Below are 16,038 nucleotides of genomic sequence, written 5' to 3' on the forward strand. Positions count from 1 at the left end.
CCACACTGGACACTACCTTAGGCATAAATGTCGGGTTTATCCTCAGAGAAACCCTATCTGGATGGAAAATGATAAAAGGTTCCACAGCCATGAGTGCCTGTAGCTCTAAGACTCATCTTCCAGAGGTTATTGCTAGGAGCACAGCAGTTTTCCATGATAAAAATTTTATATCAGCTGTAGCGGCTGGCTCAAAAGGAGGCAGGGTGAGTTTTTCCAAGACATAATTGAGGTCCGATGCAGGTATTGGTGATCTCCTTGAAGGCTGTATGTTTTTGGCTCCTCTGAGGTACTGCCTTAATAAAGGATGAGAAAAAAATAGGTGGTGCTGTATTGTAATGAGCTGAAATGGTAGAGGCATGAATCTTAATTGATGAAAAGGATAGGCCTTTGTCCAGCATCTCAGTTAAATATTGCAAAATCTGAGGAATATTTGGTACAGTCGTGTCAATCCCTTGTGCTTGGTTCCAAGCACAGAATCTTTTCCATTTTTCAGCATAACATTTTCTGGTACTAGGCCTTCTGGCCTCCAAAATAACATCCATCACCGCTTTAGAGAGAGTTGTGTTTTGAATGACTACATTATCCGCCATGCTGCCAGATTTAAGGTCTTGAGATGGCTGTGTAGGATCTGATTGTCATGTTGGGACAGTAAGTGAGGAATTTGAGGTAATGTCCAGGCTGGGTACTGAGACAAGTTCCTTAGGATTGGGTACCAGTGCTGGCGAGGCCAGTCTGGGGCAATCAGTATCATTTTTGGCTTCTCTTGTCTGACTTTTAGGAGTACCTTGGGGAGGAGAGGCAGTGGAGGAAAGGCATATACTGTTAAGTTTTTCCATTTGAAAGATAGAGCATCCACTTTCCATGCTTGCTTGTGATAAGTCCTTGTGCAGAATCACAGTAGTTGGCAGTTGTGAGGGGAGGCAAATAGATCTAGGTCCGGGCATCCCCAATTCCTTGTTATCATGCTGAAGACTTGCGGATCCAATTTACAATCGTGGGGATCCATGAGGTTTCTGCTTAGTTCGTTTTACAGAGTATTTATCTTTCCTGGCAAGAATTGTGCTTGCAGATGTACTTGGTAAGTCAATGCTGTGTCCCACAGAGTCATGGGTAGTCTGCATAGGGGGTAGGAATAAGTGCCTCCCTGCTTGTTTATGTACCACATGACTGTAGTATTGTCCATCTTTATCAGTAGTTGTCCCGGATGAAGTAGATCCTTGAAGGCTGTCAGGGCATTCTGAACAGCTAGCATCTCTTTTTGGTTGATATGTAGATGCATTTGGCTTGCGGACCATGTGCCCTGAATACATCTTACTGCCATGTGGGCCCCCCAGGCATAATCTGATGCATCTGTTGTTAATATCTGCCTGGCTGTGGGTAAAGCGAATGGCTGCCCCTTGTTGTGGTGACAGGCCTGTGCCCACCATCGAAACTCCTGTTGCAGGCAGGGAATGAGGGTAATTATTGTTTCCAGGCTGTGGCAATGTTGAGTCCAAAAACATTTTAGATACCATTGAAGTTTCCTCATATGCAGTCTTGCATATGGAATTAGCAGAATGCAGGATGCCAAGAAACCCAAAGCCTGCAGAATTTTTCTTGCAGATAACTGGGTCTTTGTTGCCAATATTTTGAAATAAGCAGCCAGTTGCCTTTGTTTATCTGGTGTGAGATAAGCCATCTGGGCAGTTGTATTTAAGCTTGCACCCAGGAATATTATCTCTTGAGAGGGTACTAGTTCTAATTTCTTTTTGTTTACTGTGTACCCTAAGCATGTTAGTAATCTTTTTACAAACGCCAGATGCTGTAGTAGAATGTCCTTGTTCCCTGCTTGAATAAGGCAGTCGTCCAAGTAAGGATATATTTGTATTCCTCTTTGTCTGCAAAATGCAATTACTGGAGCCAGGCATTTTGTGAAGACCCTGGGCACAGTAGATAAGCCAAAGGGCAGTGCAGAGAATTGGTAGTGCATTGAGCCAGCTATGAATCTGTGGTATCTTCTGCATGATTGGGACATGCAGGTATGCCTCTTTTAGGTCTACAGTCACAAGCCAAGCCTTCTTGCCCAGCATGGGCAGAAGCTGCTGCAGAGTCAACATTTTGAATCTTGGAATATCCAGACACGTGTTTAGAATAGATAGGTCCAGTATTGGTCTCCAGGCTTTATCCTTTCTGGGCACCAAGAACAGTCTCGAGTAAAATCCTTGTCCCTGCTGTTGCTGTGGTTCTTGCTGAATGGCCCTCATGTCCATGAGGGATGACACTTGCTTTTGTGTCTCTGCCCATTGATTCTTTTGGCAGGTCTGGCAAACCGTTTGCCCTTGGCAGGGTGTGAAAGTGAAACCTGTAGCCTTGTGACACTATATCCAAGACCCATTTGTCCTGGGTTATTGCGTGCCAGTTTTGAGAAAAAAGTGCTAGTTTTCCCCCTAAAGGTGCTGCCAGAAGATAAGTGCTTGGCGCAGGCAGGGGGAAGTCATTGGGACTGTTTCCTGTATGGCTGTGATTTGTCTTCTCCTCTTCTGGATGTAGAAGTACCCCATTGTTTAGACCTGTATGAGCCTTGGGGCTGGGATCTGCCTCTAGGGCGACTGTATCTGCCTCTTTGTGGCCTGACACTGGAAAGGACCAATTCTTTGTCGGCCAGTGCTTGCTAAATCTTGGAGGCTGTACCTGTAAGAAATCCTTGACTGCTTGCATAGATTTAGCTTTGTCCTCCATTTTCTTCAACACCTCTTCTGCTTTAACACCAAACAAGGTATCATGCTGTAATGGAGCATCTAATAATTTTGATTTAGCATGATCAGGCAGAATTAATTTTGATTTAGCATGATCAGGCAGATTCTGTTCCTTTAACCAAGCATGGCTCCTAATGACAGAGCCCGTAACAGCGGCCCTGCAGGAGGCCTCCAGAGAATCAAAACCACATTGCAAAGTATGCTTTCCCACTTGTTCAGCTGCATGCAATAAATCCTGCATTTCTTTGTTTTCTGCACATTCAGAATTTATCAACATTTTCTGTTTAAGCAGTGACATAATATATTGCTGATATTTAAGCATATAAAACTGACAATTTAAAGCCCTTATAGCCAAGGTAGCAGAAGTGCAAATCTTTTTTCCCCATCTGTCCAGTGCCCTAGAATCCCTGTCAGAGGGGGTAGGGTTTTTTGCAGTGGAAGCCTTGACCCCTTTGGGACCCTGAGAGAGAGTTTCTGGGTCAGCAGCAGGGTTCTTAAAAATAAATTTATGTGAATCAGGAACCCTGTAGTATCTGTCTGGCTTAACAGGAGCTGGAGGTAAAGAGTCAGGAGTCAGACTGGACTCTGAAAATACATCATCTACAATGTCCAACACAGGTGGAATAGCAAGGGGCCTGTGCTGAGGTAGTAAAAGGAAGTCTCTAAGGCTTTTCTTAGATTATGAATAATCTTGGCTCTCCCAATGGAAATGCTCCCTCATGGTATGCAGAGTTTCCCAAAAGAATAATCCTCAGGAGGAGAGGCTGAAGGGATAGATTCTTCAGCATCAGAATCCTCATAGGGAGGAAGAGAACATTCCTGATCAGAAGAGGAATCAGAAGAAATGGAAACCTGACCTGAAGATACATATTCTGTCTCTTGCCTAGACCTCTTATCAGGAGGGGGATGGGAACCCCTGATCAAAGTAATTAGGTCTTCGGCCATTTTGAGCATCTGTTTTTTAGGCATGGAGGCCTGTCCATGGGCTGTTGTACTTGTTTCTTTGTCTTTAGAGGTGCTTTAGTCTTTGCCTTTGAAGCTGAAGTTGTTTTAACATATAACTGTGTAGGCCTGAAAACACCCTCAGAAGCCGATGCTTGCTCAGCGGCTCTGGACCCATCTGAGGGAATAGTTTCCGAGGTTCCAATACCTTGAGTTTCCCAGCGGCCTAGTCGGCTCCACGTGGGAGTCGGAAGCGGCATGCGGCTCTAAAGTAGCAGGCGTCAGGAGCTGCGAAAGCGCCTCACTGAGAACCGGCAACTGGATTAGAAGAAGCCTCGTCAGTTTTGGACCTCAGAAGCCTGTCCTTTTCTTTGCGTTTCTTTTGAATTGCGGTAGTCGGATGGCTATCCGTCGACATCCTGTAATTAAATCTTCTGCCAAAATAGTGAAATGCAAAATCATACCCACGCTTAATAGTGCGCTGGTTAAATCTAGCACAAAACCGACAATTAGCAACGTCGTGATCAGGGCCTAGGCAAGGAATACAGTAAGAATGGAAGTCCTTATGAGGTATTTCCTTCCCACAAGAAATACAATTATTAACTTTTTCTGACATAAGAAAGACTGAAGAAAATTGCGTCGGCTGCATCTTTTAAACCCCTGGCGCACTGACGTCAGGGAGGAGGAGACAGCAACCGACGCTGGACCTAGACTTTGGAATTCAGGCCGACTGCGGGTAGCCTGCCAGCAGGATAACCCAATTGTAATGACTGCAACAGTGAAACACGATGAACATCCTTAGGGCAGTAGAGAGGCCAAAGGGCAAAGCATAGAACTGAAAATGCAAAGAAGCAACAGGAAAACATAAAAACTTCCTGAAAAAGGAATGAATAGGGATATGGAGATAGGCATCCTTGAGATCCACGGAAAACCAGAAAAGCCTGAGGAAGAAGAGGAGGAAACAAGGTTTGAAGGGATAGCATCCGAAAGGAAGGAAAAGTACAGTTTTGTACCTACCATAAATGTAGATGTTCGAGTGTTCACACTGCTGCAGTCATCATACTTGGGTTATCTGCCGTCAGGCGGTCCCCGCAGTCGGCCCGAGTTCCAAAGTCTTGGTCCAGCGTTGGTTGCTGCCGCTTCTTCCCTGACGTCAGTGTGACAGGGGTATAAAAGAGGCAGCCAACGCCATTTTCTTCAGTTTTTCTTGCCCCAGATGTCAGCTGCCCCCAAATAGGAAGGCAATACATAATCCTAAGTAAATTATATAAGTACAAAACTATAGCTACAGCTGTAAGCAAATACAGCATATAGAAATACATCTTAGAGATTGTATAAACAGGGAGCTATAGATAAAACCCAGGTAAAAAGAGGGGAAGGTGGGAGGGTAACCTGGACTGCAGCAGTGTGAACACTCGAACATCTACATTTATGGTAGGTACAAAACTGTACTATGTTCATCGTGTTACACTGCTGCAGTCATCACACTTGGGTTGAATCCCAAAGCTAAGGCTGGGCGGTTGGTACCAAACAAGTTTTGGAGAAGCTAGTAGGCCCTGCAAAACTGCAGTGGCAAAGCCAGCTCTGGTTTTTGTGTATAAAGGTAAGTGGTAGTGCTTGGTGAAGGTGTGCACTGAACTCCAAGTTGCAGCTTCCAAAATATCCTTGGTTGGTACCCCTCTGAGGAAGGCTGCTGATGTTGCTGTAGCCCCGGTGGAATGAGACCTAATGTTACCAGGTACAGGTTTCCCATGGTGTGTGTAGCAGAAACGGATACAATGTCCTATCCATTTTGAAATGGTCTGTTTTGATATAGGCTTTCCTTGAGATCCTGCAGCATAGGATACAAAGAGCTGATCAGATTTCCTGAAAACCTTTGTTTTATCCAAGTAGAAACGTAATTGCCTGTGAATGTCCAAAGAGTGTAGGAGCCTTTCCCCTTTATTCTGGGGGTTTGGATAAAAGGTGGGTAAATGAATGGTTTGGTTTAGAGCCACAATGGATACTACCTTTGGCATAAAGGAAGGATTAGTTCGTAAAGATACTCTGTCTTGATGAAAAATGATGAAAGGCTTTACTGCCATTAGGGCCTGTAGCTCTGAGACTCTTCGTGCTGAAGTTATTGCTAGCAGCAGGGCAGTTTTCCATGACAAAAATTGTAAATCAGCTGAAAAAGCTGGCTCGAAGGGTGGTAGTGTAAGTTTTTCCAAAACAAAATTAAGGTCCCAAGTTGGTGTTGGTGCTCTTCGGGGCGGTCTTATGTTCATAGCCCCTCTGAGGTACTGTCTTAATAATGGATGTGAAAAAATAGGAGGATCCGTGTTGTAATGAGCTGAAACAGCTGAAGCGTGGATCTTTATAGATGAAAAGGAAAGGCCTTTGTGCAACATCTCAGTTAAATATTGCAGAATCTGAAGAATATTTGGGACAAGAGGATTTTGGCCTTTAGCCTGGTTCCAGGCGCAGAATCTTTTCCGTTTGTCTGAGTAGGTTTTCCTGGTGCTGGGTCTCCTGGCCTCCAGAATGACATCCATAACAGCTGTAGAGAGAAGTGTTGACTGGTTGTTTAGATAATCTGCCATGCAGCCAGATTTAAAGTCTTGAGCTGGCTGTGTAGAATCTGATTGTTTTGCTGAGTCAGCAGGTGAGCAATTTTCTGGTAAAATCCATGGTGGGCCTAGAGCCATGTTCCTTAATATTGGATACCAGTGTTGGCGTGGCCAGTCTGGAGCAATGAGTATAATTTGTGGCCTCTCTAATCTGGCTTTTAGCAGTACCTTTGCCAGAAGAGGCAGTGGAGGAAAGGCATACACTGTTAGTGTTTTCCAACTGAATGAGAGGGCGTCCACTTTCCAAGCTAGAATGTGGTATGTCGTTGTGCAAAACTTTCGCAGTTGGTAGTTTTGGGGGGAGGCAAACAGATCTATGTCTGGGTTCCCCCATTTTTGAGTTATCATTGTGAATACTTGCGGGTCTAGTTTCCACTCGTGAGGATCCATGATATTTCTGCTTAGTTTGTCTGCCAATGTTTTTTTCTTTCATGGCAGGAATTGTGCTTGTAGTTGAACTTGGTAGGTCAGTGCTGTGTTCCACAAGATCACTGCTTGCCTGCATAGGGGGTAGGAATGTGTGCCCCCTTGTTTGTTTATGTACCACATCACTGCGGTGTTGTCTATCTTTATTAGAAGTTGTCCTGGATGTAGGAGGTCCTTGAAAGCTGTTAGGGCATTTTGTACAGCTAGCATCTCTTTTTGATTGATGTGGAGATGCATTTGATCTGCAGACCATTTGCCCTGAATACACTGTCCTGCCATGTGTGCACCCCAGGTGTAATCCGATGCATCTGTTGTCATTGTTTGCCTGGCTGTGGGCAAAGTGAAAGGCTGACCCTTGTTGAGGTGACATGCCTGAGCCCACCATAGAAACTCCTGTTGAAGGCAGGGAATTAGTGGTATTATTGTTTCCAAGCTGTGGCTGTGTTGAGTCCATACGCTTTTCAGGTACCATTGTAATTTCCTCATATGCAGTTTGGCATATGGTATTAGTAGTATGCAAGATGCCATGAATCCCAAGGCCTGCAGAATTTTTCTTGCAGGGAGTTGGGTCTTTGTTGCCATCATTTTGAAGTATTGAGTCAGTTGTCCTTGCTTGTCTGGCGTGAGATAAGCCATCTGGGCCGTTGTATTTAAGCTGGCACCCAGGAATAATATGTCTTGTGAGGGCACTAGTTTTGAATTCTTTTCGTTTACTGTGTACCCTAGGCAACTTAATAGTTTTTTTACAAACGCCAGATGTTTTAAAAGAATGTCCTTGCTGTCTGCTTGAATAAGGCAGTCGTCCAGGTATGGATATATTTGGATTCCTCTTTGTCTGCAGTATGCAATTACTGGTGCCAGGCATTTTGTGAAGACCCTGGGTGCAGTAGATAAGCCAAAGGGCAGTGCAGAGAATTGGTAATGAGTTGTACCTGCTATAAATCGGAGGTATCTTCTGCAATTTTGTCTAATAGGGATATGCAGGTATGCCTCCTTGAGGTCCAACGTTACTAGCCAAGCCTTCTTGCCCAGCATGGGAAGAAGTTGCTGTAGTGTGAGCATCTTGAATTTGGGTACTTCCAGGTATGTGTTTAGAATTGAAAGGTCCAGAATGGGTCTCCAGGCTTTGTCCTTTCGGGGAACCAGAAAGAGTCTTGAGTAAAATCCTTGTCCTTACTCCTGTGTAGGAACCTGTTGAATGGCTCTCATGTCCATGAGTGCTGTAATTTGTCTTTGAGCCTCTGCCCGTTGATCTTGATGGCAGGTTTGGCATTCCTTTTATCCTTGGTAAAGTGTGAAAGTGGAACCTGTATCCTTGAGTTACAATATTTAGGACCCATTTGTCTTTTGTGATGATGTGCCAATTGTCTGCAAAAAGTGCAAGTTTTCCTCCCAAGGGAGCTGCCAAGAGTGATTTGCTTGGCAGTCTGAGGGGTAAGTCATTGTGATTGTCTTCTGATAGTTTCAGACCTGTCTTCTTCCTCCTTTCTGGGTTGTGGCACCACATTGTCGTGGCTTGTAAGAGCCTTGTGGCTGACCCCTGCCCCTTGTGCGTCTGTATTTGCCCCTCTGAGGTCTGTCAGAAGTTGGAAAGGACCAGTTTTTGGTTGGCCAATTTCTGCTGAAACGAGGGTGTTGGACCTGTAAAAAATCCTTGACTGTCTGCATAGATTTTGCGTTATCCTCCATTTTCTTTAAAACCTCTTCTGCTTTCACACCAAATAAAACATCCTGCTGTAAGGGTGCATCCAATAACTTTGCTTTAACATGATCAGGTAAAGTTTGTTCTTTTAACCAAGCATGCCTATGAATGACAGACCCTGTGTTACAGCTGCTCTGCAAGAAGCTTCCAATGAATCAAATCCACATTGCAAAGTATGTTTTCCCACTTGTTCTGCTGCATGCAACATATCTTGCATTTCCTTGTAATCAGGCTGCTCTGTACGAGTGCTCATTTTTTGTTTTAATTGAGACATCAAATATTGTTGATATTTCAGCATGTGAAACTGGCAATTTAAGGCCCTCATAGCTAGAGTAGCTGAGGTATATACTTTCTTTCCCCATCTGTCTAGTGCTCTAGAATCCCTTTCAGACGGTACAGGATTTTTAGCAATAGAGGCCTTAACCCCTGTGGGACCATGGGAAATGGTTTCTGGGTCAGCAACAGGGCTTTTATATAGGAATTTGTGTGAGTCAGGGACTCTGTAGTATCTGTCTGGTTTGGCTGGTGCAGGAGGTAATGAATCTGGGTTAAGGCTAGATTCTGAATAAACATCATCCACAATGTCTAACACAGGTGGAATAGCAAGGGGTCTGTGCTGGGGTAATTAAGAGGAACTCTCGGAGCCTTTTCTTAGAATCAGAGTAATCCTGGCCTTCCCAGTGGAAATGTTCCCTCGTGGTATGTAAAGTTTCCCCAAAAGAGTAATCTTCTGGGGGAGATGCTGAAGGAATAGACTCTTCAGCATCAGAGTCTTCATAAGGGGAAAAAGAGTACTCCTGTTCCTCAGAAGAATCTGTGGTAATGGAAACCTGGTCAGAGGAAGTGTTGTCCTCCTCCTGTCTAGGCCTTTTGTCAGGTGGGGGATGGGAACCCCTGATTAGGGTAATTAAGTCTTCGGCCATCTTAAGCCTTTGTTTCTTAGGCATGGGGCCTTGCACTGGAGACTGTTGTACAGGCTTCCTTACTTTTAATGGGGTTTTCAGTTTTGCAAAGGATTTAATAGTAAGTGTAGTCGGTCTGAAGACACCTTCAGCAACTGATGGGCTTTCAACTGCACCGGAATCCCCATCAGCCATGGAGTCGGAAGGGCCTAAAGATAAAGGCTCTGGAGGCCCTGCAATCTCTGCTTGGGAGTCGGATGCAGGCTGGAGTTCTAAATCAGCGGTCATCAGGGGTTGCGTAGGCGCCTCACTGAAATCAGCAGTCATCAGGGGTTGCGTAGGCGCCTCACTGAAATCAGCAGTCATCAGGGGTTGCGTAGGCGCCTCACTGAAAACCGGAGAACCAGCGACTGGCCTACCAGAGGCCTCGGTGTCTGGTTTGGGTCTCGGCTGCCTATCCTTATCTTTGCGCTTTTTATGCATCCCGGTCGTTGGCTGCTCCGACTGCATGGTATAATTAAATTTTCTACCAAAATAATGTCGGGCGAAATCAAACTGACGTTTAATAGTTCGTTTGTTAAACCTAGCACAAAACCGACAACCTGTGACGTCGTGGTCTGGGTCTAGGCAAGGGATACAATAAGAATGAAAATCCTTATGAGGTATTTGCTTCCCACAAGAAATGCAATTATTAACTTTTTCAGACATCGGACTGAGGCAAGAAAAGGTTCCCCAAAGGGGTACTTAGCTTTATTGAAGACTTCGGTTTGAAATTCGATTTGAAAATCTCAGGAGCCGGCCGACCGGCACTTGCAAACTGCTTCTGCTTAGGGCACCGCGCGGCAAGAAAGACTGAAGAAAATGGCGTTGGCTGCCTCTTTTATACCTCTGTCGCACTGACGTCAGGGAAGAAGCAACAGCAACCGACGCCGGACCAAGACTTTGGAACTCAGGCCGACTGCGGGACCGCCTGACGCCAGATAACCCAAGTGTGATGACTGCAGCAGTGTAACACGATGAACATCTTCAAAAAGGTGCTTAGCTGAGAAAGATCCAGAATGGGTCTCCAGGTTCCTTCTTTCCAGGGGACCACAAACATTATACAGTAAAACCCCTTCCCCCCTTTGAGGGTCTGGAACTTTCTGTATTTTTCCTTGAGACAACAGGATTTGAAGCACCTCTGGAAAAAAGGTCAGTGCTCCAGAGGAGGCTGTGGAATCCCAAAAAGGGGTGAAGAGATTTCCAAACCATATGATGCCGTTGGCAGACAATGGATAGAATCCAAGATACTTGAGTGATCTGTAACCAAATAGAAAGGTACAGGGAGAAACGAAGACACAGAGGAATGTGACTGAGAAGAGACGGGGCAAGGATTGTCGGACAGTACCTGACTTGCCAGGAAAAGGAGGCTTCTGAGCTGAAATAGTTTCAGTAGACTTAGCAGGAATAGCCCTTCTACTACCCTTCTTGCCTTTGGGGGGGGAGGGCAATACTAAGGACAAACATAGGTTTGTTCAGGTAATTCCTTTGAAACTTGGGAACAGATGAAACAAAAATATGTTTCAGTTCCTATAAAGCTTTACCCTTTTCCTAAAGGGACTTAAACAGCTCTTCAGCAGCAGCAGCACCAAAAAGATGTTTGCTATCTAGAGGAGCATCCATCAATGTAGTCAATTATCATCAGGTAAAAATTGAAGCTGAAGCCAGGAATACCTCCTTAAAGAACCAAAAGCAGCAGCCCTAGACAAGGCTTCAGCTGCATCTTAGCTGCATTTATTAGAATGGTAAGCAACATGAGAAGTCATCCCTGGTAAAGAAAGGGCTGAAGTCTTCCCCTCATAGCCAAAGGAAGATCTGAAATAACCTGACAGGCCTGACAGAGAAGAGCTAAAATATTCCTGGTCATACAGGTCTGGTAGTTTATAGCTTTAAAGGCCAAGGCAGCAGAAGGATACACTTTCTTACCCAACCTCTCCATAGTTCTGCTGTCCTTGCCGGAGGGAAGTAACTTAGTAGAAGGCAAAAGTTTAGATGGCTTATCAGAAGCCACAGACATAACTGAAGGGTCAGCAGAGTGGCACCTGTAAAGAAATTTGCAATCCTCAGGCACCTTATAAAACATATCAGGTTTTTTAGGCACATGAGGAGAGAGTTAGGAGCCTGAGAAGCTGTGGAAAATGCATCCAACAAGGCAGCAAGAAAGAAAAGTTGTGTAAAATCTTACCATAACAACATATGTCCTTCTCTTCTCTGTCTTCTTTACATGAGGGAGATCTCTGCCATGGGCAACCCGACATCGGCCAGTATACAAAAGTCTTTCACTACTGTGGGGTGCATGGTACATCGCATGTAGGCTGCTTTCATACATTGGCCATAAAAGTGCCGTATGCACACACCTACCTCAGAATTGAATGCCCCAGGAGGAAAGCCAGCCTAAGGAAAGTAGGGTATAACCATCCAAGGAAAAGAACCAAACAACCAGGGGAAGGAGGGAGGGAATGGAATACAGCAACAGAGAAGAGGACATCTATCATTATGGCAAGATTTTACACAACTATTCTATGCCCTTCTATTAGGGTGGCCATGGTGGTGCAGCAGTTAGCGTTGCTACCTCACAGCAAGAGGTTCTCCGGTTCAGTCCTCGGCTGGAGTGCCTTCTGTGCGGAGTCTGCATGTCCTCTCTGTGGTCGCGTGGGTTTCATCTGGGTGCTCCGCTTTCCTCCCACATCACAAAGACATGCTGTAGGTGGATTGGACACTCTAAATTGGCCCTAGGTGTGCGTGTGTGTGCCTTCTGTGGAAGGTTGGGTGCCGGGCTGGCAACTCAACACCGTCGAAACTCCACTGCCAATCATGAGTGAACAGGTGATCTGCTGTGGCGACCCCTAACTAGGAAAAGTTGACAGAAGAAGAAGATTCTATGTCCTTCTATTCACCTGCTGTATTCTTTACATGAGGGAGTGTACAAAAACGCATGAGGAGATGGTGGAGGAAGAAGCAGTTGACCTCTATAGAAAGTCTTGGGAGTATGGCTCTGGCAAAATCTGCCCTAGACTTAAGAATGCCATCCAATTTGTAATGTTTATTAAAGACATGCACGGAAGTCCACATAGTCACTTCAAGAACAGAGCTAGTATCTAATCCCGTGAAGAAAGCAACTGATGAAATTACAGCCCTAGTGGAATGGGCCTTTACAGAAAAAGCAACGGTCTTAACATGCTTCACATAACAGAATGAAATAGCCTTAGAAATCCAAGTAGAAATAGTCTGCTTGGAAACAGGCAATCTCAGAGCCCTGGGATGACGGTAGACAAAAAGCTGGTCTCATTTCCTAATAGGTTTAGTCTTGTCTAAATAAAATCTAAGTTGCCTTTGCATAGCCAGAGTGTGCAACACCTTCTCCCTAGAATTTTGTGGAGAAGGAAAGAAGGTAGGTAAATGAATGGAATGGTTGAGTGACAATTCATTGACTACATTGGGCATAAAAGAAGAGTTGTTACGCAAGGACACCCTGTCTTTGTGGAAAACCCGAAAAAGGAGGCAAGGCCATTAGGGCCTCTAGCTCAGACACACTTCTGGCTAAACTTACAGCTAGGAGAAGTACAGTTTTCCAGAGGCAATGCTGCAGGGATACTGATGAAGCAGTCTCAAAAAGGGGGACAGTCAGCTTTTCTAGTACAGAATTAAGATCCCAGGGAGGAGGGATAGGTTTCCTGTGAGGTCTAATGTGAAGGACACCTTTAAGAAAAATTTTTAGCCTCAAATCTGCTGGCTAGGGGTGGGGGAGAGCAGATAGGCAGCAATAGCTGCCATATGGGCCTTCACTGAAAAGCAGGCGAAGCCAGCATTGAGCAATTCACATAAATAGGACAGAACAAGGGGACTTCCACTGATAGTGGATCCTGGTTTTGAGACACACCCCAAAGTGAAAATCTCTTCACTTGGATAGGTAAGATTTTCTGGTATTGGGTTTCCTGGCCTCCTGCTGGACCCTTAGCACTTCCTCAGAGAACAGGTGGCTGAAAGGAATTAAAACCCTATCACGCACAGAGTCGACAAATGGGAATGGATGAGAGTTCCTTTGTCTTGTGTGAGAAAGTCTACACTGTGAGGTAACCTGTGGTGACTGCCCTCAGTTAAACGTAGGCAAAAAAGGAACCAATGCTGTCCTGGCCAAAAGGGAGTCACCAGCAAGATGCTTGTCCTGCTGAATTTTGAACAGGACTTTCAGAATGATTGGGGGGGGGGTGCATACAGAAACATCCCCTTATAACAAAACGAAAGGGGATACATCTTCCAGACCACAGGGTGTGGAAAGCTGGCACAAAATTGTGGAAGTTGTCTGTTCATGGGGGAAGCAAAGAGATCTACCTGAGGTATACCCCACCAGTCGACAATATCCAGAAACACATCCCTCTGAAACATCCATTCATGAGACTGTGCTACGGCCCTGCTCAAGGTGTCTGCCACGCAATTTTGGTTGGATGGGATGTACACTGCCTGGAGCATCACCTTGCATTGGACTGCCAGCTTCCAAACATGAAGTACCAGCCTGCATAACAAGAAGGATTTGTATCCCCCTGCTTGATCACACACCAGTAGACCATCATATTGTCTGTGAACACTTTTACAGGTCCTAGGAGAAACACAGGATGAAAGGATTGAATGACTAGCAGCAGGATCCTCATCTCCCTTACACTGATGTGTTCTCTTTGAGAGGGGGACCATACCCTTTGTGCTTTCAGGTTTCTGAAAGCTGCCCCCATCTGAAGCATATGTGAACCGCTCTTGGAATGGTGGCAGAAGATGCAAAGGAAGTCCTGGATTGAGGGCTACTTGTTGGAGCCACTACTGCAGTTCCCCCTTCAGACAGGAGATGAGAGGAACTGGAAAGTCCAGAGAATGCAAATGCTGCATCCAAACTGACTTAAGGAAGAACTGGAGTTTTCTCTTGTGAGAAGTTTTGCCAAAGGTAGCACTGGAATAGTGGATGTCATAAATCCCAAAACCCTGAAGAACTCTCTGGCTGAAATGTAGTGAAGAGGCATAAGTTTTCTTAAGTAGGAAGTGAGGTCCTGCGCCTTCTGAGGAGGAAGACAAACCCTCATGAGGTCTGTCTGTATCTTGCTGTGATGCTCCAACACTGGCAACAGTAATCAAGGAGTCTCAATCCTCACCACTAGCACCAGTGGGGGACGTACATTGGGAGAATGACAAGTACACACACAGTAAAGTGCAATTTCCCTTAAGAGCACACACAGACTACAGTCAGTCTGGGGGCTGGTTTATCCCTCTTTCTCCAGATCCACAATAAGAATCTACACTGGAACAGCTATAGAATTGAGATATCACCTGAGTGGCCAAGCCACGACCTCCAACAACCTCTCTGTCCAACCAATGCTTCGTGCTGCTGCCAAGTAGCTGACACACAAACACACACACACACACACACACACACACCTAGGAAAGGCTGGCACAGGTTTACTAGGTATGCCGCCATTTGCCCAGATTATAAAGTAGCTATTACTGCCACCAGCCACATCTTTATCAGCTACTTTTAAGGCCCTTAACAAAGGGTGCCCAATCTTACTGTGTAATGTTACTATTAATCCAAATGGTAGTTTGACCAAGAGGAAGGCTATTAGGAATGCTCCCCAGTGTCACCAAATAAATATGCAAGTACTCTCAGAACTTAAATATGGCTCACAAAAATCAATCACAATGAAAAGTTTAAATATATTTAATAACCAATAAAAGAACAAGAAAATACTCTGTACATAATCACAGTTACATCAGAGTTCAAAATCATATGAAATATTTAAAATAACACTGCAGGACAGTCTCAAATAAACAAAGAATAACATCTAAATTAAGCTTTGCTATATTCCTGACTGTATCTAAGAGAAATTACTGTACCCTAGTTAACTTACTTACAGAGCAAGGCAAAACAGATGTGGTGAGTGGGTCTTCCAGCTGACACTGTCGGGTCAAAGACAGAATACAAAATGCCCAGTCTCTCTCTCTCAGAGAGTTTTTAAATTAACATCCCAAATATTACTGCTGGGATAGCTTGCAGCATGACATCACTTCTTGTCATCTGACTATCCCAGGTGAAAACACCCACTGTAGCATTAGCATCTACCTGTGAAAATACATAGACCTCAGATCTTTTGGCAAATGGTGGAAGTCGTAAAATAATTTACTTTCCTCCACATTTAAAGACAATACAAACAACTTCTAATTCTAGACATTATTTCTTCTGTTGCACTGAAACTGAAAGATAACATCTCTTTTTATGGCTCAGCCATAAATTACTTCTATCTCAACTATTATTCTAATGTTTAACTTCCTGTTCCAGTCTCCCCTGTTAAAATATATACAGCTAAACAGTTACAACAGTGCATATGCATTTCTGCTCAGTACTTTACAAAATATCTCTTCAGCACACGTCAGTACAATATGACATACAGTTCTAATACATCTGTAACACAAGCATCCTACATGGACATTGCTAACATTGACAAATGACACACAACCACTTAAAAAATTCCAGATAGCTGGGCTAGCAGTATTACCTGCATCCCATGATCCTGAGAGGAGAAGAGAACAGATTTTTTGTGGTTTATGGTGAATCCCAGGCACTGTAGAAGAGAAATGGCAACAAGGATGTTTTTCTCTAGGATCTCTGGGGAGGCTGCCATAAAAAAAGGAGATAATCCAGG

General features: G+C 44.6%; 1 protein-coding gene across 1 annotated transcript in view; it reads right to left on the reverse strand.

The window, feature by feature from the left end:
* The window catches only part of ZFC3H1 (zinc finger C3H1-type containing), a 3,672,721-nt gene that overhangs the window by 336,579 nt on the left and 3,320,104 nt on the right, over window positions 1–16,038 (reverse strand). The window lies entirely within an intron of this gene.

This window comes from Protopterus annectens, chromosome 11.part0 (genome assembly GCF_019279795.1).
Source record: "Protopterus annectens isolate FY-2018-M chromosome 11.part0, PAN1.0, whole genome shotgun sequence".
Classification (NCBI taxonomy): Eukaryota; Metazoa; Chordata; order Ceratodontiformes; family Protopteridae; genus Protopterus; species Protopterus annectens.